The following is a 27697-nucleotide window of genomic DNA, read 5'->3' as shown; positions in this document are numbered from 1 at the left end:
AACTGATCAAGTTGTTTGATTTTTATAGAAATTCGCTGTTAACATTGTGCTCTTTTAAAAATCATTGTTCGTTTCGTTAAGCAGAATATTGGTCAGTCCAGTGTTATGTGTTAAGATCACGCGAAATTTTACTGTGTAAATACATAAAACTGCAACCAGTCACTTTTTTGAATAGTTATTTATTATTCCATGAACCGGTTTTCGAACCTTTCCAGCTTCATCATCAGATGGTTTTCTGAGAGTTACATCACTGTTTCTAGCATAATGCTTGGTGCTAGAAATAGTGACGTAACTTCCAAACAACCATCTGATGATGAACCTGAAAAGGTTCGAAAACCAGTTCATGGAATAATAAATAACTATTCAAAAAAGTGACATGTTGCAGTTTTATGTATTTACACGCAATTAACAGTCGCGAGATCTAAAATATCCCTAATACATAAGCTTAATGTTTCTCTGTCTTGTTGAATACATACTTCGTTATAAAATCGTTGTCTTGGAATATCATTTCGTAGGAATAGTTACTCTCCCCATTCCACTATTTAAAGAACTTTCATAATTACGCATTACCTTATTGCAACAAGTGGTACGCAACAGCTTGAATATTTATTTAGAAATAAAAATCTAGCATACCAACTGCCTGCTTCTTGTCTGCTGTTGTGCTTTCGAGAAATCTGCAACAATGTTGTCAGACGCGAGTAAAGTGGAAATTTTGATTAGGGCAAGACAATTGTTTTACTTCTGTTACGCATTTAATGTAAAGACATGTTGTATTCAGTTCAGTTACAGTTCAGTTCAATTAGTTTCCGTTTAGTCAAAGGTTACCATACCAGTTTAAGTTGCAGAACAGTTTGTGGATGCATAGTTTTTGTAATACGTAGATTTTTTTATAGAATGGGAGGTAATTGTGGGATAAATTTCATAGAAAACACATATAGTGCGCAGGTTAAACTGCTATTATTGTTATACTCAGTTTGGCCTTTCACACGACCATTTTTCATTTTTTTAATCTTTTCTTTCTACGAGTTCTCGATATATATGACGAATTTTATAATCGTATGTCATTGACAAGAATTAAAAATAGATAAATCATGTCACAGACGTATTCTGAGAGTCGCATGTTGTTGATTAACCTAACCAGAATAGGAGGTTCAGTCCCATACCCGAGACCTGGGTTTTACACATACAAATTGGCTTATTTCTATTTCTGCGTACTCATTTTACGGGAACCAGGATAACAGAAAGTCTCATTTACGAAGACACTGAAACAATTACTTCAATTTCATGTCCTGTTTTTGGCGGAAAATTTAGCGCCGTACATATTATAACTCTATTCACTCGTTTATATGTGCGTTCCATGTGAGTCACTGTTGAGATCTAAAATACTGACTCAATTCGAGTGAACTTTTGCACGTAGCGCGCAAGTTTACGCAGCTAGCGAAATGCGACGCGGCTTATGCTGCAATCTAGCGGCACCGTTGAGAGTTAAGGTAGCAGTGAGTGCAGAGGTGGTTTCTGCCTTACTCTCAGTCCTTTGCTGTGGCAGTCCTGAACTATCGCCAAGCGTAGCAAGATTCATGTCTATTATTGTGTTTGAAATGAATAATTAAGACGAAAGACCTCTACAGTTTTTCGTTGACTACAAAAACATGAGTTACAGAAACAAGAGGGACGTTACGGCTAAAGTGATGATGACAGCAATATTATAGTCACTGAGAAAACAAGAGAACTCCTTGCAGAGAAAGCAAATGAAGCTCTCAAGGAAATTTATCGTTGGTCAATAAGCAATAAAGTGACAATGAACATAAAGAAAGTTAATGCCATGAACTTGAGTTTGAAGAGCAAAAATGTCAATGTTAAACTAAATGTAGATGGCACCTCTATAGTCTGTGTAACAAATGCAACATTTCTAGGAATGAATATTGATTCGAAGTTGAAGTGGTGTGAACACACAAAGCTACTTGCAAACAGAATGTCATCAGCATGTTATGCCCTTAGAATCCTATCATCAGTGTAAAACATGCAGTGTCTTTTAGTTACATACTATTCATATGTACACTCAATTCTTAGCTATGGCATTCTTTTTTGGGGAACAAATGCACAAAATATGAACTCAATTTTCAAACTCCAGAAATGAGCCATAAGAATCATAACCCAAAATGGTAGTCGAGCTCATTGTAAAGACCTGTTCAAAACACTGGGGATTTTAGCTGCTCTGTGTCAATACAATTACCAGTCAGTTGTGCACATCAAAAATAACATTGGTAATTACTGCACAAACAGTTCTGTCCATGACCATGAAACAAGAGCTAGACTCAACTTACATTTGCAAGAAAAAATAAACATAACACTCAAAGCAGCATTTTTTACCAAGGAATAAAACTGTACAATAAATTATCAAAAGAGATAAAAGAAATTGCAGCAACACACCTACTTAAAAACGCAGCTAAAAAGTACCGGTAATGCAATACATTTTATACAGTGAAGGATTACTTAGATAAAACAGAATAGGGGTTTGGTAAAACAAAATCATACAAATAAATAATAATAATAATGATTATAAAACATCCAATATTCCACATAACGCCTTCATACTATGTTTTTTTCCTCATTTTTTCCTTTTCTAGAAAACCTTACCCCCAAGCTATGCATTGCACAATGCTAACACCTCTTCCTCTTTTTGAGCTCAACATCTCACTCATTATAGAGGGATGCTGACTCAGTTTTTCAGGATAGCAAACAGGAAGTTGTCGTACAGAAAATGGTCCAGATATCACCAGTGTGTGTGTGTAGTGAGTGAAGTGTTAAGAAACAATGTGTGTATAGTGTGTGCAGCGACTGATAGTGAGATATGAGTGAACAGTGTGGCATTACATTTCTTAATAAGTTATTTGTAAGAAAAGTATTGTATACCACGAGTAAATCTAATGATTGTCTCTAACTAGAAGTCTGTAAATGTATGTGTATACGAATTTGCTTATTTTATATTGATCTAAACTTGTAAATACTTTGACATGTCCTATATCCTTGTAAAAAGAGATCTACAGATGAATAAAGCCACTACTGCTGCTACTACTACTACGTTATGTTACCAAGAAAACATATAACAAAAGATGCCTCTCAACAGCCACAAAACTGAAACACTACAAAATAGCCACACAGCCGCAAACAACGTATGTTGTCGAAACTATATTTAAAACAACAAATACTGTAACAATACACAGGTTACTCAAAATAGAAAGAAGGATAATCAGAACATGTGTAAATGAAAAATGTCAAAAAGGCAGAGTGTGGAGAATAGTTTCAAATGAAACAGTTTATAAAGAAATAGAACCAATGACAAGTACAATGAAAAATAAAAGTATCTCTTTCCTAGGACATTTGATGAGGACAACAGATAACAGAATTAGCAGGAGAATAATCGAAAAGTTACGGAATAGTTAGAGGGGCATTAGATGGATCGCAGAGATCAAGGAGGACATGATCAAATTACAGATTACGATGTAGGATTTGAAAGGCAAGACAGACGCACTCAAGATACATCAGGACAAACATTTCACACAACCAATAAAAATTAACAAACAGAGAATGGGTAGGGTGATTTAGGATGAGGAGAGAAGGGCACGATCTGAAAAAATGAAATTATTGGATCAACAAAAAACACAAGAACCTAGTTAATAATATTGATTAAAGTGGTCCAATGTAGGCCACAAAACAAATAAATAAAATTATAATTATTATTATTACTATTATCACTAGTAGCGGCTGTATCTGCAGTAATACAAATAATGTCAGTGTTACCTTTTTTAGTTCATAGTCAGTGTAAAGTACTTACACTGCCACTTCGACACTCAAATCACTTTAATGCTGATTGCCATATTAAAATTGTTATTTCATAGGGTAACTGTGATGTAAGAAAGGTACCGTATGTGTGAACCCCTGGTCTGATGTAAGAGAGGGCCTGATGGCCCTAATCAGGTCACGTTAAATAAACAAATAAGATCAATAAAAAAATAATGAATGGTCTGAAGAAACCTCGTAGATAAACTTTGGAGTATGGCAGGAGAGACAAGAGCCCCCATTAAAAGACACGAACGAAGACGATAAACCCAGTGAGTTGGCCCAATGGTTAGCATACTGGACTCGCATTCGGGAGGACGACGGTTCAAACCCGCGTCCGGCCATTTTCATTTAGGTTTTCCGTGTTTTTCCTAAATCGCTTCAGTCAAATGACGGGATGGTTCCTTTGAAAAGGCCCGGCAGACTTTCTTCGCCATCCTTCCCTAATCCGACGGGGCCGATGACCTCGCTGTTCGGTCCCCTTCCCCAAATCAGCCAACAAAGACGACAAAATAAAATTTGGTGCCTACCTCGATACGATGTATTATCATCAGTGCTCATCATACTGTGTAAAATAGTCCAATACATTTCTGTGGAAGCTACATGCGTAGATTGAAGTAGCACAGTCGAACGTAGGTAGTCACTTTGGGATTTTTGTAGTAGCCAGCGAAATCTCTAAATAACGTTCATAGACTCATGTAATCATATATAACAGCTGTATTGTTAAACGAGTTTAGTCATAACTCGTCATGTTCAGTAATATCGTATTACACCAACTTTATCATATAATTCGACATTTAAACTGTAGCAATGTTCGAAAACATCGATATACTTGCACATCACATTCCTATCCTCTAATAACTACCACGTGATTCGAAAATATCATCTCCACAGCGTCAGAATTCGAGTATTTATTGGAGTTGCCACAATAACAACAGATGTGGCAACCGCTTCCCAGTAAAGCTAGGGATTTTCTTTAGTCAGGCTCCTGACTGGCCAAAAATGCACAAATCATCTGACAGTACCACTTACAACCTGCGTCCTCGATTATTGTTGCATTTATTCTAATACCTGTCTCCCTCTACAGTTATTCCGCTCTACAATTCCATCCAGTACCATAGAATTCATTCTCTGATATCTTAATACTTGTCCTTTCATCCTCTCCCTTCTCGTAGTCTGTGTTTCCCAAATATTGCTTTCTTCATCGATTCTGTGGAGGACATAATCATTTCTTACATTATCAGTTCACTTAATTTTCAGCAACATTCTGTAACAACACAATACAAGCGCTTCGATTCTCGTTGTTCCAGTTTTCCCACAGAAGATGGTTCACTACTACACAACGCTATGCGCGAGATGCTTAATCTAAGGAATTTCTTTCTGTAATCAATCCTGTTGGATATTAGTAGACTTGTTTTAAGGAAAAATGCCCTCTTTGACTGTATTAGTCTGTTTCTTATATCTTCCATGGTTAGTTCGACAAAATATTGCTTCAAAAGTAGCATAATTTCTCCATTTCGCCTACAACGTGGTTCAGAATTTTGGTATCGACTTTGACAGTAATTTCGTTTCTGTTAGTCCTCATTATCGTGTTTTTCTAGTTTGCTTTCAGTCTATACCCTGTGCTCATTAGACTGTTCATTCCATTCAAAAAGTCCTGTAATTCTTCTTACTTTCGCTGAGGAAATAAATGTTATCACTGACATCTATTCACCTAAAATTTTATCCTACTCTTTAATGCACCTTCTCCATTACATCTTCAGGGTATACGCTGGAGAGCAGAACACGAGATGTAAATAACTTCCAAAACGCCAGTTAATTTAGATGGTGTTATGAATTATGCTATAGGACAGCTTTGGTTGAAGATCTGCTTAGCTTGTCGTTAAAAAAAAAAAAAAAAAAAAAAAAAAACCTGTTTTGGGAAATATGACTCAGTAAGTAGTTCATCTATTAACATGCTTTGTTTGAAGTAAAGTATCTGCGTTTCCAAATAATACCTCATTTGTATTTTAAATTCTTCTGGGCCTACAGTCTTATATATGTCTTGAAAGGACAGTATATATACATTAAGACAAAACGCTGCTATATTGAGAGACTTTTTATTGAGATGTTATTTTCTGATGCTATACACTTATTTCGGCTCCATGGCCATTGTCAAACTTCCTCCAAACATATGGTGTTGTTAGTGCGTACATCTCTGTCTGTCCGTAACTGATAACAATTTTGTGTCTATCTGCTGTAGTATTTACTTCCATGACACATCGTTAACGCAGTCAATGTCTAGTACCTTGTATTGCTGCGTATAATTGTTATTCTGTAGTTATGTAATGTCTCAATATTGGAATTTTTTTGCTGAGTAATATTCACTAACACATATTTAATATTTTGCTACGTTTCCACTGACAGCTAAATCAACGATCTTATATGGTTACATAGTTGGCTTATTTATTTATGGAGCTTTGTGTGGTAGTAATAAAGTCTTTACTCATGAATATCGTTAACTCAGCTGTCACTGGAACTTACGAAAATGTTAAATAGACTGTAGCGAATATTGCTCAGCAACAAATTCCGCTACTGAGACGTAACGCATCTAGATAATAACAATTATGTCTGCGCAACACCTAAGAACGAAGCAATCCACGGTACTAAACACCAACGGTGTTAACGATGTGCCACGGAGATAAGTACTGCAACAGATATACAGAAAACTGTTATTTGTTACGAATAGACATACATAGATGCACTAACAACTCTGTTATGTTCTCAGGAAGTTCGAAAATAGCCACGGAACCAAAATAAGCGTATAGCACGAGAATATAACGTCTTAATAAAAGCCTTATTCGTGGCTCTTGTGAAACTGCTGAATGAAATTAGCCATTAAGGAGGTATTGTTTCTTCAGCAATTTGTGTCCGTATTTTAGGGGATTCTTTCACCTTCAGAGGTCGATTGTACTCAAATGCAGAGTTTTACCGATAAATCAACTTGACGGGTGAGACAATAGTCGCATCTCCGTATTAAAAAAAGTTCGCTTTTAGTCATTCGAGCTAGGGTTCTATGGTGTCATACGAATATCGGGGTGCCGTCCGCCAGCTTAGCTGCGTTGTAGCGCGCTTGCCTCCCACGCAGCGGGCCCTGGTCCGATTACCTGTCAGGTTGGAGATTTTTTCCGCTCGTAGACTGTGTGTTGTTTTGTCCTCATCATCACTTCTTCATCACCGGCACGCAAATCTCCCAATGTGGCGTCGACCGATATAAGACTTGCACTCGGCGGCCGAACTTCCCCGATGGGGCCTCCCGGCCCACAATGCCATACGATCATTTCGTTTTTTATTGGGGTGCCAAAGAAAGGTTGGCATCTCGCAACGAAATCGAGGAAGAATATAATCGCTGCGTGCCGCACTGACGAATGAAAAACGTCATCTGTAGCCACGCCTCCTAAAACTTGTCATCGCGACCACGGAGGCTCGTCTACTTACGGCTGAGCAGAGAAACGTTCAGACCCAATTCGCAGTCAACGACCAGTACGACAGCATCGTCTTAAATTCGTCATCAGTATATTAAGTGTCTCAGGCAGAAATCACTGTAAACGTTATGTCACTTATTCTTTAAGTGAGAATGCTTGTAAACTTGTCTGTGTCAAGCGACACTTTTAATATACAGAGACAGTTGTAAATACTGAAAACATTCCTGCACAAATGGATTGCACAAAGTTAAATAAATCTTCATATTTATATTATAATAAAGTGAACCAATACTTTATCTGTTATAGTTCTGCTCAGTCTCCTCCCGGAGCAAACCAACGAATCAACCGTTCTACCAGCGAGTGTAATTTAGTACGGCATAACAGTTACTTCCTTTATTACACTCAAATACTCACACGATGTGACCTTGTCAAGGCGTTCACCGTTGATCTCATAATCGTATGCTATCGGTTTCTTTCCCTTAGTTATGTGCATCGTCTTGAATTTATTCACCTTTAAAACGAGCTTACATTCTCTGCACCAAGCGGAAATTTTGTCCAGATCTTTCTGTATATCCTTACGATCGCCCAACGCGATACTTCCTTGTAAACAAAGATCCTGTCAGCAGACAAATTTGGTCGCGCTGCATAAATGCTCTATAAACGATAACTGTTTGCAACGTTCCACACAGGAATAGCCGAGGTCGAGGCCAATAATTTGATACCAGACGATTCTGGTCTATCAAGCTATCTCAAATTGCCCCGCAAAAAATCACATAATCTACAGCGCATGCACCTCGCCCGCGATTTTCTAAAATCTGTCGCTCTCTTGGTGCAAACTATTAGTTCTACAGGAAAAAATTGAGTAGAACTTTAATTGTAGGAAATTCATTAAACTCGTAGTTCAAATTTATGCTGGAATACGATTTTGTTAGAGGCCTTGGTTTTCAAGATATTCAAGAAAAAGGTAAAAGAGTGACCTTCAGACGCAATCCCTCCCCCCCCCCCCCCCCCTAAGAGGCACTCACACCTACCACTGTATTAAAATTGCGGCTACACGAATTATTTCCCACGTTCGAACTTTTTTGGTGTTGACTGATTGGGCTATAACGGACCGCACTACTCGGCTGTTTCGTTAACGTTCTTAATTTAAACTTCCTCTTGAAGATAATGAAAGAAATAAAGTCTTTTGTAAACGTTATACAAAACTAGTTCCGTTGGCAGTTCGATCTAAACATAGAAGCACAGTAATTTTGTAGTACGAAGGCCGGAAAAACAAGGTTTTTACGCAAAATTTTGAGAAATGCCAATTTTACAATTTGTATGTGCAAGAGTAAAGAGGATGCATAATAGCCTAGTCAGTCAGAACCAAGAAAGATCGAATATGAGAAATAATTCGTGTAGACGTAAATTTTTTCACAGTGGTAGGAACGAGTGCCATGAAATCCTGATCGATAGCGGTGGCAAGGGGGGAGGGGGAGTGAGTGTGTGGTGAAGAGGTTGCCTGTGAAGGTCACTCTTTACGTTTTTCTTGAATAAATCAGAAATCGCGGCGTCTAGCGAAAACTTATCTCAGTACAAAATGAATCTACATTAAATTTCCTATAAAAAAAGCCGTATTCATTTTTTCTTTAGGAGATGAGAGCTACAAAATACTAAAAATTTCGCACAATGTACATGCGCCGTAGTTAAAGTGATTTATGTGAGCCAGTTTGAGGTAGTTTCCTGATTTGATACAGCAGGTATTGTGAATCAAATTATTCGCCTCGACTTTCTCTTCAGCGCCGTGGTGCGGAGTGAACAGTTACCGCTTACACCATGTATATTGATAACATTAAAGGCGGAATTACAATTATTGGGACACCCCCGATGTTACCTACATTTCTGTTCAGCATTTGCTGACTACAGAACGTGCTGGATTCTACAGTAAATGCAGGATGAACAAACTTACAAAATCAAGTCATGTTCCGCTCGAGAAAAGAGAAAGAAATGCCCTAGCGTTCATAGTCAGCAATTTTTCGCTAAGTAGCGGACGTCAGATATAAAGTAACATCAAATAACGTAGAAGGCTACCGTGACTCATAGAAAGGACAAAAGCTAAATGTAAGAAATTGCTAATAAAAAATGGTATCACGGGTTCCCATGTACCGAAAAAGGGATAAAAAACCGACCGTGTATGATCTTCTATAGGATTATGTACAAATATACTGCTGACGGTCCCTCGCTTCCCTAAGGAGAATTGAAACACATACTGGTATAAACCCCAGTTATTCAATCTTAAATTTTCTTTCATCCCCCAAAAAATTTAACCGGTCGCCCTTATAAATAAAGAACTTGCAGCTGAAGCGGTCTTATCCTAAAAAAAGTACTGTCATCTAGTAGACAAATATGCACCGAGCCAGTCATGTACACTGAAGCGCCAAAGAAACTTGTATAGGCATGCGCATTCAAATAGATAGATATGTAAACATGCGGGATACGGAGCTGCCGTCGGCAACGCCTATATCAGACAAAAAGTGTCTGGCGCAGTTGTTAGCTGGGTTACTCCTGCTACAGTTGGTTTGAACGTGGTCTTATAGTCGGCGCACGAGCGAAAGGACACAGGATCTCCGAGGAAAGCGATGATGTGGGGATTTTCCCATACGACCATTTCACGAGTGTACCGTGAATATCACGAATCCGGTAAAAAATTAAATCTCTGACATCGCTGCGGCCGGAAAAAGATCTGCAAGAACGGGATCAACGACGACTGAAGAGAATCGTTCAGCGTGACAGAAGTGTAACCCTTCCGCAAATTGCTGCACATTTCAGTGCTGGGCCATCAACAAGTGTCAGCGTGCGAACCATTCAACGAAACATGATTGATACGGGCTTTTTGGAGCCGAAGGTCCAGTCGTGTACCCTTGATGATTGCACGACGCAAAGCTCGTCTCGTCTGGGTCCGTCAACACTGCCATTGGACTGTTGATGACTGGAAACATGTTGCCTGGTGGGACGAGTCTCGTTTCAAATTGTATCGAGCGGATGGTCGTGTACGGGTATGGAGACAACCTCATGAATCCATGGATCCTGCACGTTAGCAGGGGACTGTACAAGCCGGTGGAAGCTCTGTAATGGTGAGGGGCGTGTTCAGTTGGAGTGATACGGAACCCCTGATACGTCTAGATACGGCTTCACACATGACATGTACATAAGCATCCTGTTTGATCACCTGCATCCATTCATGTCGATTATGCATTCCGACGGACTTGGGCAATTCCAACGGGAGAATGTGACACTCCATACATCCATAACAGCTACGGAGTGGCTCCAGGGACACTTCCGCTGGCCACCAAACTCCCCAGACATGAAAGTTGTTGAGCGTATCTGGGATGCCTTGTAATGTGCTATTCAGAACAGATCTCCACCCCCTCGTACTCTTATGGATTTATGGTTCAAATGGCTCTGAGCACTATGGGAGTTAACTTCTGAGGTCATCAGTCCCCTAGCTAGAACCACTCGGCCACTCCGGCGGGCTAGGCAGATGTACCAGTTTTCTTTGGCTCTTCACTGTACGTGTGAACATGCAGGCAGTGGACGTATCTTGGGACTCGAAAATGTGAACAGTGTGGAACGACTTTCGGGAATCTGGGTAGACCGTATCTACATGTTCATCTGTATCTTCTTATCGTGGATAAATAAATGAATTTTTTTACATACCTGTGCTTACAGAGAGAAGTTACTTATCATGCAGGAATGTTAAGTTTAGGATACTGCAACAGACCAATGTCAACGATGTTGGTCTCTCATTCTGGCATTCGTTCTTTCTACCTTCTTGTGAGCACATCTAAGCAATCACACGGGCAAATTATGTGAGTCGCAGGTTGTAGAAGTCATTGTAGGCAAAATGTGCTTAGATAAACGTCCTGGAGAATTATGGGCTATTCCGTTGTATTCGAATACGTTCCTAACCGGCGCACATCGAATTCTAAAACAAAGTTTAGACAAGCATTGTGTGAAGTGCGAGGAAGCCCCGCCGGAGATGGCAGGCTGCGGACAGAAGTCGGTGTGGCGCCGGCGGCGCGCGCGTTCGGTTCCGATTGTTTGTAAACGCCGGCCGGGCTCTGACTTCCTGCGGACGTGGCCGCGTCACCGTCTCAGGGCCCGTAGACGCAACATGGCGGCGCCCGCCCGGAAAGACGTCACCGCCGGCGCCTCCCGGCGCAGATAAGGCAGGTGCCCGTCACCTCGCCCTCTGCCGGGATCGACGGCCTACACGTGCTGCGCTAGCACGTCTTCTTCCGAATGCACACTGGTTTTACGCTGTGTTCTTTCCTGTGTCGCCGTTATCGATGTCCAAATGCAGATTAAAACGCAATGGAATGCAACAGTTCGTCGCAAAGGCTCGGGAACGTAGTCACTGTGGTTATTGATACTCCACCACCACGGTACACATACACCGAAAATGATGTGATACGTCCACATCCTGCGCTTGTGAAGCAAGCGTACTGTTCCAGGCCGTGGCGTTTGTAATGCTTCTTTGAAAATATGCATCTGAACTTTGACGCCGACTAAGGGAAGAACTTTAGAAAACACAATAACTTTTACTTGTCTGTATTGTAAGTTAACCTGGGACCTAGAAACGACGGAGAGGCTCCGTCCCCGCCATAGCCGCAGTGGTCCACAACCCCACGACTTCTACCGCAGTCCACTTCACCCCTCCGCCACCCACACCGAACCCAGGGTTATTGTGCGGTTCGGCCCCGGGTGCCCTGGAACTTCTCACACCGTACGAGTGTAACCCCTATGTTGCGTGGTAGAGTAATGGTGGTACAGACGTACGTGGAGAACTTGTTTGCGCAGCAATCGCCGACCCAGCGTAGCTGAGGCGGAATAAGGGGAACCAGCCCGCATTCGGCGAGGCAGACGGAAAACCGCCTAAAAACCATCCACAGACTGGCCGGCTCACCGGACCTCGACACAAGTCCGCCGGGCGGATTAGTGCCGGGGACCAGGCGCTCCTTCCCACTCCTGAAAGCCGTGAGTTAGACCGCTCGGCTAACCAGGCGGGCTACCTCTGTATGAGATTGGCGATATACCATCAGGCTACCGGGAAAATATTACCCACAAAGATTCGAAGATTGCAAGAGCTGACAAGTGCGAGAATTATCGCACAATGAGCTTAACAGCTCATGTATCCAAATTGCTGGCAAGAATAATATACAGAAGAACGGAAAAGAAAATTGAGGATCAGTTAGGTGACGATAAGTTTGGCTTTACGAAAGGTAAAGCAAACAAACAGACAGTTCTCACGTTGCGCCTGATAATGGAAGCCAGACGTAAGAAAAACCAAGACATGTTCATAAGATTCGTCAACCTAGAATGAGTGTTCGACGATGTAGAATGGTGCAAGATGTTCGACATTCTGAGAAAAGTAGGAGCAAGCTTTAGAGAAGACGTGGTGTACAATATGCACAAGAACCAAGAGGGAATAATAAGACTGGAAGACAAACAACGAAGTGCTTTGATTAAAAAGGGTGTAAGACAGGGACACATCTTTCGCCCCAACTATTCAACATTGAAGAAGCAACCTCGGAAATAAAACAAAGGTTCAAGAGTGGCATTAAGATTCAAAGTGAAAGGATATCGACGCTAAGATTCGCTGATGACATTGCTATCCACATTGAAAGTGAAGAAGAATTACAAGATCTGTTGAACGGAATGAACCGTCTAATGAGTGCAAAATATGTACTGGAAGTAAATAGAAGAAAGACGAAAGTAATGAGAATTGGCAGAAATGAGAACACGGAGAAACTGAACATCAGGATTGGTGATCACGAAGTAGATGAAGTTAAGGAATTCCGCTACCTAGGCAGTAAAATAATCCATGATGGACGAAGCAAAGAGGACACCAAAAGCAGACTAGCATTGACGAAGATGGTATTCCTGGCCAAGAGAAATCTACTAGTATCAAATTTAGGCTTTAATTTCAGAAAGAAATTTCTGAGAATGTACGTTTGGAGCACAGTGTAGTATGGTAGTGATATATGGACTGCGGGAAAACCGGAAGGGAAGAGAGTCGAAGCGTTTGGGATGTGGTGCTACAGAACACTGTTGAAAATTAGGTGGGCTGGTAAGATAGGGGACGAGAAGGTCCTGCGCAGAATCGGCGAGGAAAGGAATATAAGGAAAACACTGATAAGAAGAAGGGACAGGATGATAGGACATCCGTTAAGATATCAAGGAATAGCTTCCATGGTACTAGAGGGAGTTCTAGAGGGTAAAAACTGAAGAGGAAGACAGAGACGGGATTCATCCAACAAAAGCTGAGGACGTAGTTTGCAAGTGGTATCCTGGGATGAAAAGGTTGGCACAAGAGAAGTATTCGTGGCCGCATCAAACCAGTGAGAAGACTGATGACTCAAAAGAAAATAAAAAGTACTCCTTGTGATAAAATGCATTGTTTCACGTGCCTGTGAACGTACTGGTCATGATAATGTATGACCACAGCATCATCCGTAAACAGCCTTACGTAACTGCCGTCGTTCACCTGATCATTTATATATACCGTCCGTCCAAAAAGTTCCAAGACTGATTTCGTTCCTGTCGTATAAGGGACGTCAGCGCAGTAACTACAGTGGCAGTTGAAACTAAAACTTAGTCCACCAATGCGGTTTTTTCTATTCAACCTCCCGCACGCACTTACATTTCCGACAGCGCAACTACGCGTGCGTGATTTCCTAGAAACTGTGACCGTGCGTACAATCGCATTCTTTTCCGAGGCTGGGTGGAAGTCTTTTGCAATGTTTAGTAAACGACAGGCAACTGGGCCCCTTATGTGTTTCGCCGGCCGCGGTGGTCTCGCGGTTCTAGGCGCGCAGTCCGGAACCGTGCGACTGCTACGGTCGCAGGTTCGAATCCTGCCTCGGGCAAGGATGTGGTTCAAATGGCTCTGAGCACTATGGGACTCAACTGCTGAGGTCATTAGTCCCCTAGAACTTAGAACTAGTTAAACCTAACTAACCTAAGGACATCACAAACATCCATGCCCGAGGCAGGATTCGAACCTGCGACCGTAGCGGTCTTGCGGTTCCAGACTGCAGCGCCTTTAACCGCACGGCCACTTCGGCTGGCGGGCAAGGATGTGTGTGATGTCCTTAGGTTACTTAGGTTTAAGTAGTTCTAAGTTCTAGGGGACTGATAACCACAGCAGTTGAGTCCCATAGTGCTCAGAGCCATTTGAACATTGTGTGTTTCGTTGTGTAGTGTGTTGTGGTTATGTTATAAGACGATTTATGTGCAATAATTTCTGTTGACTCCAAAGAAAGCATGCCGTAATTTCTGGATAACTACAGACAACGATAAGTCATGTGAAATACAGCTTCTAAAACTGATTTGAATAAAAAATTGGGATGCGACCGCTACGGTCGCAGGTTCGAATCCTGCCTCGGGCATGGATGTGTGTGAAGTCCTTAGGTTGGTTAGGTTTAAGTAGTTCTGAGTTCTAGGGGACTGATGACCACAGCAGTTAAGTCCCATAGTGCTCAGAGCTATTTGAACCAAAAAATTGGTATGTGACGCCCTGAGAGTCGAGAATTAAATGAATAGTCTTCGAACCTATCACAATAAAGAATAAGTATCGAAGTAGAAAAACAGAGAAGAAGAATCTGATAAGCTCTTCAAAAGTGCGTATGAAAGCTGTGGGTGAACATTCATCAAATGGCGACTTAATAGCACGACAGCTGGAAAGCCTGGCATCTAAACAAAAGGAAAGGCGGCATATGTAGAGCTACTCAATAAAATACTGGAATTTCAAATTAACTGACATTGAATTCAAAATCGGAAATCACAACCTGCATTCTGGCAGATTCTGGGGTCTATAGCATTACCGAATTCGTGGAGTACAAGGATGTTAAACTATATGCAATTTCTTACGATTCAATCTGCATAAACAACCTTTTATAAAATAAATTAGGAAAATTAATTAAGCTTCACAAAATACCTAAGTAACTGCCGTAAGTATTTCTCAGTTTTGGGAACAATCGCTGAAATGCTTTGTTTCGAAATGCGAAATAACTACCGAAAAGTTATATTTAAGTCGCCGATTGTCAGCTACCGAAATGTTACTGTCAACCTATCACCGCAATTTCTCAAGCAGGAAATCTTAAATTTCGCTGTTACCTCCTACTAGAGTTGGCAAACAAAACATCGCCATCACTTTGAGTTTTTCGTACTTCTGTTATTTAGATACTGCCTTGCCCAGGGTCGCCTTAAGTTTTTTTTTTTTTTTTTTTTTTTTCTGTCGCCTTTCATGACACTAGACGCAGCACAAACTGCCGAGCAAAAAAATTTACGTATAGCAGACTGCTTGCACAATCAGGTAACGTGTGAACACGATAACACATACCTATGTGCGTTCGTTCCACTAATTTTTGTGGATGTCGTTTTGTTTCCGTGCGTCAACAATTGCGCACGAAGAAAGAGCATCGTGTAGACATATCTTAACTTTAAACAACAGATGCACATTCGACCAGACAGTTGTGAGCAGGCAGCGATAAACAGTGGACGTGCTGTCATAGTATGTCGAAGTTGTTGTCACAGATTGCAGTGGAATAACATCTCTGAATCAAGTGTTCGTGACATTTTCCAGAATATTTTGAAGAAGAGAAAAGAGTGTGCAAAGTTTGTCCCCGCACACCTTTACTTTCGAACAAATACAATGACGCTTAGGCGCCTACTAGGACTTGACTGAAATATAAAAAAAAAAAAAAAAAAAAAAAAAAAAAAAAAAACGCGGACAGTTCTTTTCTGGTCAAAATTGTGACGGGTGGCAAGACTTGGAGTTACCGATACGAACCTACCACAAAGCGACAAAGTGTGGAAATTCACATGAGGAGTCAATGCTATGACGACATAACAGATATTCAAACCAATGTGACGCACGAGTTGAACAACATCCCAAAGAAGAACTTTTCGGACACTTTCTTATCGTTACATGAACGTTCCGCACACTGTACTCAAGTGGAGGGATACTATGAAGAACGACAGAAGCATCTTAATGTTTATATATATATTTTTAACAACCCAGTCTCGATTTTTTTAACTGACGGTCTACAATGCCAACAACAGCGACCATATAACGCACTTCTTGGTTATTCCAGGAGTTACTTGTTTTCGAAGCGACCTGTATCGATGGTCTTCTATAAGTCAAGTAATACAGACTAGGCAACATTAATACGCGAACCTAAAATGTATCCGAGAATTCTGCAACAGATTAACATCAGTTATTTAGACCTACAAGTGTGGGAATATGTGCTAGGACATCCTCTGAAAACTAGAATGACCTATGCCTTTTTCCAATCATTTGGAGCGTTTCCTCATCAACGCGCTGTTATAAGTTGAGCATGTTCTTCCACATTATCTACATTGTCGGACATTGAATTTGTAATACCAGGGAAGCGAGCAAATAACGAAATATTACTTATTATGAGTACACAATGTAGTAGGAAGAATACACGACTGCACTGAGGTGACGAAAGTCATAGGACAGTTAGAATTGTATTATTACCTTCAGCTGCTAACGGGCGTTGATATATATCAACGGGTACAGGTGAAAATGTGTGCCCCGACCGAGACCCGAACCCGGGATCTCCTGCTTACATGGCAGACGCTCTATCCAGCTGAGTCGCCGAGGTCACGGAGGATAGCGCGACTGCAGGGACTATCTCGCGCACGCCTCCCGTGAGACCCAAATTCTCACCTTGTATGTCCACACACTACTTTCGTAGTCTCCCATGACATGTCCGTCAGAACAGACACCATATCCTTATAAGTGTATAGTTCCGGCAATACCGACCACGACCTTCTTCTTCTACGCGGATGCACGCATATTCCCCGAACTCTTACGGGACTTTGTAAGAATGTCTTCCACGAGTAATGAGTGTGTTGCGGTGGGACACTACGAATGTAGTGTGTGGACATATTAAAGTGAGAATGTGGGTCTCGCTGGAGGCGTGCGCGAGATAGTCCCTGCAGTCGCGCTATCCTCCGTGACCTCGGCGACTCAGCTGGATAGAGCGTCTGCCAAGTAAGCAGGAGATCCCGGGTGCGAGTCTCGGTCGGGGCACACATTTTCACATGTCCCCGTTGATATATATCAACGCCCGTTAGCAGCTGAAGGTATTAATACAATTCTAATTTCGTTCTAGACGGCTACAGGTCATCAATGGCGTCTGTTCTTCGGACATGTCCGAAAGAACAGACACCATATCCATATGCCATAGAACAGTGATGTGCACATATACAGGTGGCGGTAGTATCGTGTACACAAGGTCTCCAAGGGCAGTGCGTTGTCATTTGTACTCGGGTGATTCGCATGAAAAGGTTTCCGACGTGACTGTCGGCGCACGACGGGAGTTAACAGACTTCGAACGCGGAATGGTAGCTGGAACTAGAAGCTTGGCACATTCCATTTCGGAAGTCGTTAGAGAATTCAATATTCCCAGATCCACAGTGTCAATAATGCGCCGAGAATACAAATTTCAGGCATTACATCTCACCAAGGACAATGCAGTGACTGACGGGTTTCACTTAATGACCGAGAGCAACGGCGTCTGCGTAGAAATGGCTCTGAGCACTATGGGACTTAACTTCTGAGGTCATCAGTCCCCTAGACTTAGAGCTACTTAAACCTAACTAACCTAGGGACATCACACACATCCATGCCCGAGGCAGGATTCGAACCTGCGACCGTAGCAGTCGCGCGGTTCCGGACTGAAGGTCTGCGTAGAATCTTTACTGCTAACAGACAAGCAACACTACGTGAAATACCGCAAAAATCAGAGTGAGACAGACGACGAACGTATCCGTTAGGACAGTCCGGCGAAATTTGGGGTTAATAGGCTACGACAGTAGACGAACGACGTGAGTGCCTTTGCTAGCAGCACGACATCGCCTGCAGCGCCTCTCCTGGGCTCGTAACCGTAGCTATTGCACCCTAGACGAGTGGAAAACCGTGGCATGGTCAGATGAGTCCCGATTTCAGTTGGTAAGAACTGATGGTAGGTTTCGAGTGTAGCGCAGACTCCACGAAGCCATGTACCCAACTTGTCAACAAGGCACTTTCTAAGTTGATGGTGGCTCCATAACGGTGCAGACTATGTTTACATGGAGTGGAATGGATCCCCTTTTCCAACTGAAGCGATCACTGACTGGCAATGGTTATGTTTCGATACTAGGAGACGATTTGCAGCTACTCGTGGACTTCATGTGTCCAAACAACGATGGAATTTTTATGGATTATAATGCGCCATGTCACCGGACTACAACTGTACGCTATTGGTTTGAAAAAATATTCTGGACAATTCGTGACAATCATTTGGCCGTCCAGATCGCCCGAGATGATTCCCATCTAACATTTATGGGACATAATCTAGAGGTCAGTTCGTGCACAAAATCCTGCACCGGCACCACTTTCGCAATTATGGACGGCTACAGAGGTAGTATAGGTCAATATCTGTGCAGGGAACTTCCAACGACTTGTTGAATCCATTCCACACTGAGCTGCTGCACTACGCCGGGCAGGTCCGACACGATATTAGGAGGTGTCCGATGACTTGTCACCTCAGTGTACGTTTGTGGGTGATTTGAAGGTATAATTATAGGGTGTGCAGTGTAATAGACAGAGCGGCAATCTCTTGAAGCAACAACGGCTCTAATCCGTCTGGGCATCGATTCGAACTGGGCTTGGAAGAAAGATAAGGGCGTGTCATTCCACGCTGCTTTAAGTCTATACCATAGTTCATCAATCCCAGTGGATAGCGACAGGTGACGAAGTAGCCTCTCTGAAACGCCTGACCAGATGTTTTCAGTGGGTAAGAATGAAACGAGCCTCTGTAACAGTTTCATGATATTTTGATTGGTTTACCTTACTATCCCTTCTCGTATTAGTACCTCTGATTTCGGTGCGCTTCTTAACTTAACCTGGGAAAAGACTGAGCAGTGGAATAATTATTTCAACCATAGATAGCGTTATGATGCAAACGACATGTTTGATGTGCATCAGTTTAAAACATATTTATGTATGTGTAGCTATTATCTGTTGTTTCCCACGTAAACCACACGTCTGTTTTATATAACTTGTATCTTTTATTCCTATGTTCCCTACGTTCTTTACTTTTCCTCCCCTCTTGCATGAAAGACTGAGTGAATGTGCGTGCCTGCTTTGTATTTCCCAGGAGGTTGTAGTGTACCGTTCTACGTCAGCTACCATGACAGTATGACCAACGTCGAGTAGCTTGATCGAATTTTCTCATTTTGAGAGAACTGAAGGGCAATCTGTTCAATTGTTAAAAACCATTTAACAGCCAAGATCGTACAAAATATTTGTTTTTATTTAAAGCAACCGGTTTCAACAGATCATGCTGTCATCTCCATGTCTTAAAATCTTTTGTTGTAAAACATGTTCATTTTACGCTGACCTCACGCACAAGATGGCCAGTGGATAAAAATAGCACATTATAGAAGGTTTTTCATCGCTAAAATATTTAAAAACTTTTTATAATGTGCTATTTCCATCCGCTTAGCATCCTGTGTGTGAGGTCAGCGTACAATGAACATGTTTGACAACAAAAGATTTTATAACCAGTAGTCTGTTGAAACCGGTTGTCTTAAATAAATAATATTTTATGTGATCATGGCTCTTGAATGGTTTTTATCGAGTAACTTGACCGAGGCAAAGAGTTTGGTCCTCTGTGCGGAAGTCATTCAACTGTTGTTAGATTGGTGGAGGAAGGGACTTCTTTGGTCACCTCCATGTATCGGAGCGCTTCTCACGTCAGCAGCAGTGCTGGCGCACTCTGCTGCTGGGGATTGGTGAGTGAACGTTGTCGGTCAAGAACGAGCTTGGTAATTTAGAATCGTGATGAGGGAGAATAAGTCTTCGTTATTACTGAAGGATTTAATCATCCTCTTTTGCAATTAGGTTTTCGGAATCATATTCCATGCTTTATTTAGAGTAGGGAATGATACGATTTCCTTGACTTACTGATATATTCAGGGATTTGCTTTGCTCCATTGGAACTTTGAGACGTGAAACTGTGAGATGGTTCAAATGGCTCTGAGCACTATGGGACTTAACATCTATGTTCATCAGTCTCCTAGAACTTAGAACTACTTAAACCTAACTAACCTAAGAACATCACACAACACCCAGTCATCACGAGGCAGAGAAAATCCCTGACCCCGCCGGGAATCGAACCCGGGAACCCGGGCGCGGGAAGCGAGAACGCTACCGCACGACCACGAGATGCGGACAACTGTGAGATACCTTGTGAGACTTAAGTTGTGTGAGAAGAATACTCTTTTTAATGTGAATATGCGAGTAACTGTGTCTTCGTGTTTGTGTGTGTGTGTGTGTGTGTGTGTGTGCATGTAATTATTTTCATGCAGTAGCTTCAAATTTTATTTGAGTTTTCTTTGTATACACTATCCAGTGCCTTTATCCCACTGGTCTCAGTTATATTCTCGTTCCTTCAATGATTCTTCAGATCCATTTTTTCCTAATTCCCATGGCAATCTTTCGTTACGCTGAATGCAATGTTTAAAGTGTTTTTCTAACATTTTTTCCTAAATCCTGTGGTAATCCCTCGTTACAATGAATGCAGTTTTCAAACTGTTTTTCGAGTAAAAAAATGGTTCAAATGGCTCTGAGCACTATGGGACTTAACTTCTGAGGTCATCAGTCCCCTAGAACTTAGAACTACTTAAACCTAACTAACCTAAGGACATCACACACACCCATGCCCGAGGCAGGATTCGAACCTGCGACCGTAGCGGTCGCGCGGTTCCAGACCGTAGCGCCTAGAACCGCTCGGCCACCCGGGCCGGCTTTCCGAGTAAAATCAATCCAGGATTCTGTGTTTCTAAAACTTGTTTTTTTTTTCCTCCCTATGCTCCACGTGTTACTACGAACTGGTCGAATCCTCAGCTTTCCCTACTTATTATTTAATTGGTACTACTGTATTTCACTTAATCTTTCTCGAACGTGTGTTGCTTAATCAATTTTCAACTTTTAAGATAATTCATGTGCTTGCCACCTTTGTTAAGTTATTCAACCACGTGTATTCTTTCACTTGTTTTTGAGTGTGAATATATTTCGGAACACTTATTACAACCCATATTTGTGCTTGTTTTATTTATTGTCAATATGAGATTAGTCGGTACGAAACTCTTCGCCATAAGAGTGTCTACGGTGATGGTGTAATGTCTTCCTATCTTTCATGTTTTCTCTATGAATCCAGTTATGAGTGTGCTAGTCTATTCTTTCCTTTCCTGGAATGTCATATGTGATTCAACAAACAGAAGCCCTTTTCGGCGTCTGTAGTGATTTCAGTTTAAGGTGATCTCGTGAACAAATCAGGCACCAGTAACCGTTAGTTTTAGGTTGTTCTTTCTTGTATGCTAATGCCAGATTCTATGCAAATAAATGATCATTGTAAACATCCCAATTTGTCTCACCACATGGTTTCCATAAATTTTCTTAGCTGTACTTCATAGACACCATCATAAGCATTACCAAAGCGCATTTCATGATAGGGTAAGTAAGTGTCTTATATTTTGTTGAGAAATTACTCGATTTACTTGAAATGTGCTGAAGGTGGTAATGGTTTTAATGGCAACGACGAATTTCTATAAGACATCGATAAATTAAGATTATATTTCCTCTCCTTCTCCCCAGAAGAGGTCGCAATAGATTACTAGATGTGGTTGGGTGTAACGAGGCATAGCTTTTTAAGTGTTTCTTAATGAGACTGTAGTGTGGCTGTATTGGTATTTACTTTCAATCGTTGATGTTATGACCTTATAGCATAGAGTGCTATGAATGGCTTGACCGCTCACGAAAAAAACACAGCAAATGCAATAATCTGATTCCCCAGAAACTTAGCTCAGTAGAAGAGGGGTCTGAAGAAGCGAACACGTGTCTCGGCTTATGCGTAGATACTTCACTGGATCTGAGAAAACGACGCTCAAAGTTTTCGAGGTACTTTATGTACCTCTTAGCGACTAATTAGTTAGGCCGAAGCGGAGTCAAAGTGGCTAGCGCCGCGGCTTCATACTTTTGCGCCCCATGTTAGAAACCCTATTATTACTGTTATTTTTATTTTTGTTCTGCATTTATCTACCCATGTCCACGAATGTTTTCCAGTGTCCTTATTCGCCAACCGCTGAACAAATTACAGAAAAATAAAAAAATGTATGTAAAAATTATTTGAAATTATTTTCTGTGGAATTGCTATAGTCTATCTTGGTCCATAATCAACCGCAAACGCCATTTTTGGAAACGTGATCCTTATGCGCAGTTTATCGAAAAATTACTGATAACGCTTGAAATCTTCAGAAATGTTAACAATATTTTTTTCACGAGTGAGATTTAAGTGAAGAAATGTCACAGTGCAAGCCTCCCTTCGTGTGACGCTCGTGCTGTTGGGAATTTCTGTGTTAACAATGTTTCTAAGATCTGTATTATCCAAGGCAATGTACCAAATCTTTCTGAAGAATAAACATAAGAATAAAATACAAGAATTAAAAATTGTTATAAGAATGAAATTTAAGAATACGACAATTCAAAAGATTATAGCTCCTGAAAATACCATACACACATAAATTATATAATAAATGTATAAAAGTTGCTGCGTAGACCAGTTGTAATTTTGCAATTAATATAGCGCCCTTGTGCTCCCTAACTAGATCAGAAACATTCGAGTAGTAACCTTCTGCGGACATGGGTGGATAAAGAAAAAAATAAAATGAAATGAAATTAACAGAAACAAAACAACATGGTACGCAAAAGTGACGGACCACGATAGTAGCCACCATGCCACCAGTTGGACTGAGCTGGGTGGGCGGTAAAAAGCATCTAAATTACGCCGAAAACTTCGACGGCCGTTTTCTCAGAAACGGTCCAGTAACCACAAATAAGCCGAAACACGTGTTCGCTTATTTTGGCTCCTCTCGCACTGAGCGAAGTTTCTGGGAAATCGGGTTATGGCACTCGCCGTGTTCTCCTCGTCAGCAGACAGTTTTATTTTATTGTTTTGCCTCAGCCAGCCACACGCATCGCAACCCACGCACACAGGTTGCTTTTGTATTATGAACCACCTTCATATGATCAACCAGCCATAGATAACAACTACTTTTAAGAGATCTGGAGAACGTGCTGGACAAGACAACTGTCGAACAACCTCTACATCGAGGTGGGTCAGGACAACACGGGAAACATGTGATCTTGCATTACCTTGTTGAAAGAATGTTACAGAGATCTCTAAGATAGGGCACAGCCATTAACCTTAACACTTCAGGAACGTAACGGCTGTTCTCCAACTTGCAAACCTAAAGTGGTAGCGTGTACTAATTGCAACCATACACCATCAGTCCAGGTGCAGTGCCCGTATCACGTTGACAAATGCAGTCTGTTAACGTTCGTTCTGCTGGGAGCTTTCACACTGCAACTGGTCCGTCGTGATGCCGTTTCTGCTGTCACGTAAAGTGTAAATCCAGCAACAGTCACCTTGCTGACAGTCCGTGAAGCTCTATATGCTCTCTGTTCGTGTGGATACTCTTCATGCTACAAACAAACCAATTTCATGTTGTCCTGGACGGCAATTATTCATCAGAGAGAAGAGTAAAGTCATGAGTGTCCCAGGGGAAGTGTGATAAGGCCGGTCTTGTTCTCTATACACATTAACGATGTGACAGACACGGTGAGCAGAAATCTGTGACTTTTCGCTAATGGCGCTGTAGAGTACGTGAATACTCCGTGGCTGAGTGACAGCAGGAGCATAGAGGACGACTCAGACAGTAATTCTGTTTGGTTTGATGCGTGCTAGTCGCTCTAAACATGGAAGAATGTAGGTTAGTGAAGATCAGTAAGAATAACAGTCCTGTAACTTTAGACTACAGTATTAATGACGTGGTGATTCGCACAGTCACGTCGATTAAAATATAGGCGTAACGTTAGAAAGTGATATGAATTTGAACGAGAACGTTACGTCGAAAGTAGAGAACGCGAATGGTCGAGGTAGTAGGGAAAGTGAATGGTCGACTTTGGTTTACTGGAAGAATTTTTGGGAAATTGTAGCTCATCTATGAAGGAGGCCACGTATAGAACACTACTGAGACTCATTCTTGAATATTGCTCTAGTGTTTCGGATCCCCATCAAATCGAATTAAGGAAACACATCGAAGCAGTTCAGAGGTGTGCTACTAGATTGCTTACCGGTGAGATCGATCATAACGCTAGTATTACGGAAATACTCAGAGAACTCAATGGGGGATCCCTGGAATGAAGACGACGTTCTTTTGCGAAACACTAGCGACAAATATTTTCAACTTGTGTAGGCCTGTCGTTCTGAGTTGCGTACAACATTAAGCATGTACATAATTTTAGTTTTGGGCGTCCAGTTACAGCTCTTTCTCTCTCTCTCTCTCTCTCTCTCTCTATCTATCTATCTCTCCCCCCCCCCCCCCTCTCTCTCTCTCTCTCTCTCTCTCTCTCTCTCTCTCTCTCTCTCTCTCTCACACACACACACACACACACACACAAATGGAACAAAAACACTATAGAACAATCTCCATGGAACCTGTGAGTAGAACTTTAAATTATTACTACATCATAAAAATGCAAACTGCCAGAACTACTTACAACCTATATAGACATCGTCCTTAATACAAACTAAATAGTATAAAAAAATATGTACATATTCCAGGCCACTGAAAATGCCTTGCAAAGAATAACGGCGAAAAGTGCATGACACAAAAACTGTGTTTCATTCAGTTGTAATTAGACGGTACGAAAGTAAAAAAATCAACATACCGTAATACAATCGAGAAACTGTAGGAAGCCTGTATATGGCGACTGACTGCAAAATGAGTGTAATGTCACCATCATACTTTTACATAAGCACCGCAAATGCAAGATAAGATAAATGAGGGCTCTTACGGAGGTACTCAGACAGTCGTTTTCCCTCGTTCCGTTAGCGAGTGGAACGGGAAAAGGAATGACTGGAAGTGTTAACAGATACCCTCCGCCATGCACCGAATGGTGGCTTGCGGAGTATGTACCGGGTGACAGTTATTGAAGTATATGAAATAAAATCGTAATGACTTCTGAACGGTTTCCGTTAGGACGTTCAAACTGCACGGTTGTCTGCGAGGCGCGATGGGAATTAGTATGACCTGTATGGTTTGGTTTAGCGAGGAAGCCCATTTTCATCTGGATAGGTTCGTCAATAAGCAAAATTGGCTCATTTCGGGGACTGGGAATCCGCATTTTGCGATCGAGAAGTCTCTTCACCCTCAACGGATGACTGTGTGGTGTGCAATGTCAAGTCATGGAATAATTGGTGCGATATCCCTTGATGGCACGGTGGTTACCGAACGGTGCATGAAGGATTTTAATGATGACTTCATCCCCGTTGTCCAAAATTACCCCGATTTCGACAAAATGTGGTTCGTGTAAGACGGAGCTCGACCCATCGAAGTAGGAAAATGTTTGATGTTCTGGAGGAGCACACTGGGAACCGCATTCTGGCTCTGGAGTACCCAGGGGCCACTGGCGTGGGCCTCGATTGGCCACCATATTCCCCGGATCTGAACACATGCGACTCCTTTTTGTGGGGCCATATTAAAGACAAGATGTACAGCAATAACCCCAAAACCATTGCTGAGCTGAAAACGGCCGTTCAGGAGATCAACGACAGCATCGATATTCTGACACTTCAGCGGGTCACGCAGAATTTCGCTATTCGTCTGCACCACAACACCGCCAATGATGGCAGACATATCGAATATGTCATAACCTAAATCCGAATATCTGTAGTGACGTTTACTTGTTGAATAAAGTTTGTGTAAGGCGTAGTTTATAACTAATTTACGTTTCTTTTCATATTGTTCAATAATTGTCACCCTGTACCTAGGTGTGCATGTACATTCACGGTAAGTGACGTGCCTGTAGGTAGCTGAGAGAATAATATACCTGTTCTTTCGCGTGCTGGTTGCGTGAGGCAGCATGAGATTCTCCATGGCGTTTAGTATCGCCCTAATGAACACCTGGACTACGTACTCGCATCACAGTCAAAGCGTTCCGCGCGACACGAACAGCAATATCACGGAATAGTAAACCACAGTTTGAACAGACCACAATCCTGCCCCTTCTTACACGAGGCATAGCACGGTTTTCTTACAAGTAACATTGAAATGCTACTTATCAATGAGAAAAACACTGCGTAATTGCTCGTTCCATACACATGGCGTTACCGCTACCTGCTTTCTGTGGTTGCGCTGAAATGCTAGCCATTTGCTTATCCAAGCGTGTAGTACACATGATACATTCCGCCTTCATGATGCTGCAGTATTAATGACCAGCAAAGTACACAGAGATTAATCCGTAAGACCTACCGTACTGCCCAACGTAGGTTGTCATAACTAACTGTCCTACGATCGAACCTGTCCTTCAGCACAATATGGAAATAGTTGTAAAGCGAGGCGATGCACGAAGCGCAGCGACCCCAATCAGGAAGTTTTGGCTGGCCGGGAGGAAGTAATAAGCCATAAAACATCCGTCGAGCCACTAGCTGCGACGTCACGGTTGCCGCTCTCTGGCAGGATACGGAGCCAGCCAGCGTCGTCGTCCTCACTGCATTTCTTTCTGCACTACTGGCACACTCCATCTGTCTCCGGAATAAGTCTCGGTTTTCCGGCATTGTGAGACCAAATTTTTCACAGGTGTAATTTACAATGCAAGACCTGTAACTGTGAAGAAACAGGTCAGATCGAGCACCATGTCAGCGCCCTCTAGCAATTCTTTTGTGTTTCGATTTTCTAGTGCCTAGCAAGTTACAGGAGTGTTCAGTATTGTATTGTGTTGTACAACACAATGTATGGAACTGGAGACCTAGAAACGACGGAGAGGCTTCGTCCCCGCCGTAGCCATCAGTGGTTCACAACCCCACAACAGGCTACAGCAGTCCACTCACACCACCGCCGCCCCACATCGAACCCCCCCACCCCCGCGCTGGGAACGTCTCAGACGAGACGAATGTAACCTCAAATGTTTGCGTGGTAGAGTAAGTATGGTGTACGCGTACATGGGAACAGTTTTTGCGCAGCAATCGCCAACATAGTGTAACTGAGGCGGAATAAGGGGAACCAGCCCGCATTCGCCCAGGCAGATGGAAAATCGCCTTAAAAACCAGCCACAGATTGGCCGGCACACCGGACCTCGACACTAATGGGCCGGGCGGATTCGTGCCGGTCCACGGAAAGCAGGCCGACCGCGGTGGCCGAGAGGTTCTCGGCGCTACAGTCTCGAACCGCGCGACCGCTACGGTCGCAGGTTCGAATCCTGCCTCAAGCATGGA

The 27697-nt window shown here is 42.1% G+C and overlaps 1 protein-coding gene and 1 non-coding gene across 2 annotated transcripts in view; both read right to left on the bottom strand.

Moving 5' to 3' along the window:
- LOC126227854 (zinc finger protein 628) overlaps positions 1-27697 on the bottom strand; it is an 830164-nt gene that overhangs the window by 497913 nt on the left and 304554 nt on the right. The gene's annotated exons all lie outside the window — the stretch shown is intronic.
- Trnap-ugg (transfer RNA proline (anticodon UGG)) lies at positions 21081-21164 on the bottom strand. Its single transcript has one exon. It is a non-coding gene; the product is annotated as a tRNA-Pro (tRNA).

The sequence above is a fragment of the Schistocerca nitens genome, chromosome 1 (genome assembly GCF_023898315.1).
Source record: "Schistocerca nitens isolate TAMUIC-IGC-003100 chromosome 1, iqSchNite1.1, whole genome shotgun sequence".
NCBI lineage: Eukaryota > Metazoa > Arthropoda > Insecta > Orthoptera > Acrididae > Schistocerca > Schistocerca nitens.
This window is presented reverse-complemented; position numbering and strand designations above follow the sequence as displayed.